The following is a 3,639-nucleotide window of genomic DNA, read 5'->3' on the forward strand; positions in this document are numbered from 1 at the left end:
CTCCATTGTCCCAACCTGATTCTCCTGCTGAACACAGTTACAATCATGCACATAAGGCTACGCGGAATGTGATAGAAAGATGTTTTGGTGTGCTGAAGTCACGGTTTCGGTGTCTGGATAAATCTGCTGGCCTTTTGTTGTATAGTCCCTCAAAGGTGACTAGAATTGTGTTCTGCTGCTGTTTTCTCCATAATCTGTGTTTAACCCAACATCTGGCACATGATGAGGGAGAAAGCAGTCGGCAAGCAGAGGAGTTAGACCCATCTGGTGACAGTGTGAGTACATATGTAGGGAGGCAGGTACGGCAAGAAGTGATCCTGCGCTATTTTTCAGGTCAGTTTTAGTAGGCTGTAATTATCCTTGACTAAACACTTTGCACTACTTTCTATTGTGTGTTTTGTTACTTACTGTTTGTAGTTTATAGTGGTGTGTCCATTGTACTTAGTTTATGCTAAAAATACATTTTCAGTCATTACCCATGAAAAACATACATACATACAGAGCAGCTTCGACAATGTTTGAGACGGACACAGGAAGTTGTGTGTTTGTCAAATACAAATTTTTATTTTGCCAATCACATTGGGGTTATTTTTTCCGCTTGTGTGTGCTGGGTGCTGAGCTTTGTGCTGGCTCACTGGCACGTGCTCTGGAGGAACGCCGAACAGGGGAGGTTACTGGCGTTTGGATAGGGGTCGTGGTCCCCGAGCTGGAGGTTACTTGGTGAGCTCCCATCAATGAAATATTGCTGCTCAAATTATTAAGGCTTGCAATCAGCTGAGTGTTGGTTGCAGTGTGGCTGGCTACAATCCTGGATAACGACTCATTCACCACTTGGTTGTGCTGAATGAGCTGAACGAGTGCCTGCTGATGGCGCTGTTGCTCATCTATGATGCGCGATAAATGAGCAAGCATTTGGCTGTTGTCAGCCCTTATTTGCTCCATTGAGGTTGCCATTCGCCCTACTTGTACAATCAGTCTGCCCGAGTTGCGACTAATACGCGGTAGATGATGGGGCAGACTGGCAAGGTGTTGTGTATGTGCGGTCAGGCTGGCATTGCTTTGGGCCTGTTGGCTTGTCCAACTGGCCCAAAAATCATCTGGTATTTGGCTTGGGGGCGGAGCTTGTGCCAGTTGTGGACTGATGGAGGCTTGGGGGATATCCTGCAGCTGTATTGGCTGGCTTGGGTCAACAGGTGTAAGTTGCAGTGTGATGGTTGCCTGTTGGTCTTGTCCCTGCTGGTCCACGTCGGCCATCAAGCTGGGCTCTGTATGGGGTGGCCAACATGCAATGTTTATTTGTAAATTTTTTGCAAGGCTACTTCTACACATTACTACATTCAGAATACTCCATTTTTTAACTTTTTGGCGTTGATTTTATAAACTTATAATGTTTTTTATGCTCAAAAACATATATACCAACACAGGCGGCCACATAGACAGATTTGCATAATCCTCACCTAACTCCCCTCCACAGCATTACACTGTTAGATTCCCTCCCCTGACCACGATATAGACTACTTACCTGGATAGTCCAGAGGAGCGGAGCAAGTAAGCCATCTACATACTGGACAGGGGAGATGTGTGAACACTATAATGTTGTGGATGCTGTTTTTTTTGTGGAATTTTATTGTTATTTTATTTAAATGTGCACGTGTGTGGGCCAAATTTTAAAAAAATTCTGATATTTATTAAAAATGATGTTGGCGAGAACATCCACTAAGACCTTATAAAAAAATTTTTTTTCACCTTTAGCAATTGAAGACGTAACATCACATTGCTTGTTCTGGAAAACATGTAATCTCAAAACCAACTAACAACATATTAACTGTACTGTGTATATTATTGCCTATGTGTTTAATTTCTGTTTTTACTCACCAGATAACTGAGGGGATCGGGGCTCATCACTCTGCGAACTCGCCAATAGTGCCAGTGGTGGCTGGGGTGACACTGCCGAAAGTCGTCGCCTGGGTGGGGATGATGGAGCCGCAGATTCCGAGCCAAGACGCCGTGTCTTACTTGGCCTCCTGGGTAAGTGGCCCAAGCCCTGTGATGGGCGCCTTACAGGAGGTCGGCTTCCAGAAGCAGAACCTATGTGAAAATATAAACATTAATATTTTGTACTTCTATGTGTTTGCAGAATATGTGACTATACTGAAGTCTTACCTGCAATCCCAGCCTCATCCTGACTTGTCTGAGGCCTGTCTGGCCGGCTGGTCTGTGGGACTGTTGAAAAAGTGTACCAAACATTATTACCATGCTTTGTGTAAAAAAAAACCCTGCAAAGCCTTATTGTACTGTAACCATCTATTAGGTATTGGATAAACAAATAATTTCTGATTAAGAGCTTCAAGCTTCATTATTTTGTGGTGTATATCCAAATGTACATGATGTTGCACACAATAAATCTGTTACATTTTAGAATTATGCCTCAGATATTGCAGAGATTGACTACTTGCAAATGTTTCACAAATTTAATGTTGAAATAATTGCACCGTTTTTCAGAAGTAAATAAATACAAAAATCTTTTTAAAATAAGCAGACAACACAGATGTCCAAGCAATATCGTAAAAAAAAAAATCTTTTTTTTTTTAAATTAAAAAGCCATTGCACATGTTTTTGCGCAATATTAAATTTACCAAACAGCCAATGCAAGGTGAAAAAAGCACATTCTAAACACAAACACACCTTAAGGGTGCATAGGCCTGCAATATGTGAAACACAATTTATGCATCCTTTACCCTTTAAAAATGACATTTACAACATTTAGAGGACATTTAAATAAAAATATAACACATCAAACTTACCATCCTGCGTGGGTCGGTCCGAATCCCGGACATGAGTAGCAGACACCACTTCGGCAGGAATCAATGCCCGCACAGGCTCCTCCCAGTCCCGATAGGTGGCCCGGAAAGGGGGGCCACCTCCGCTTTTTCTTGCAGATTTGGCCTCTTTGGCCATCTTGGCCTTGACACGCCGCTTTATATCATAAAACCTCTTGCGGCACGTGTCCTCAGTCCGCCTCACCACACCCTCACTATTCACGGCAAGTATTACTTGCCCCCACAGGACAGACTTCCTGCGGGAGGACACCTTGCCAGCATCCTGACCAAACAATTGGCGATGGTGCTTCATCAGCTCACGCACCAAAGCCATGTTTTCAGCATAGCTGAACTTTATATTCCTGCCAGTCTTGGTAGTGGTGCGTGGCTGCGGAGCCACAACACCATCACTATCACTGGAAAATACAGCAACAGGCACCCCCTCCTCCTCCTCCTCACTAACCTCCTCCCTCTCACTACCCCCCTCCACCTCACTAACAGCCTCCACCTCACTACCAGCCTCCACCTCACTACCAGCCTCCACCTCACTAACCTCCGCCACCACACTGACCTCTGAGTCTGACATGACAAACAACAAAAAACACTGAAAAATCAAAACACAAAACACACTCCTCCACTACTCCTACTACTACACACCACACAGCCAACACACACGCTCACTCACTCACTCACTCACAAACAATGACAAAAGACTGTAAAAAAAAAACAAGGACAAAAAAGTAGACAAACTGTGAAAAAACAATACTACAAATATGACAAGACTACTTACACACACAGTACAGCACTCAACAATCACCAA

At 43.7% G+C, this 3,639-nt stretch overlaps 1 long non-coding RNA gene across 1 annotated transcript; it reads right to left on the reverse strand.

Moving 5' to 3' along the window:
• Positions 1–537: 537 nt before the first annotated feature.
• LOC134928796 (uncharacterized) lies at positions 538–2,505 on the reverse strand. Its single transcript, XR_010178017.1, has 3 exons — positions 2,164–2,505; positions 1,876–2,088; positions 538–1,265 (listed from the first exon to the last, which is right to left on the reverse strand). It is a non-coding gene; the product is annotated as an uncharacterized LOC134928796 (long non-coding RNA).
• Positions 2,506–3,639: the final 1,134 nt, after the last annotated feature.

This window comes from Pseudophryne corroboree, chromosome 5 (assembly GCF_028390025.1).
Source record: "Pseudophryne corroboree isolate aPseCor3 chromosome 5, aPseCor3.hap2, whole genome shotgun sequence".
NCBI lineage: Eukaryota > Metazoa > Chordata > Amphibia > Anura > Myobatrachidae > Pseudophryne > Pseudophryne corroboree.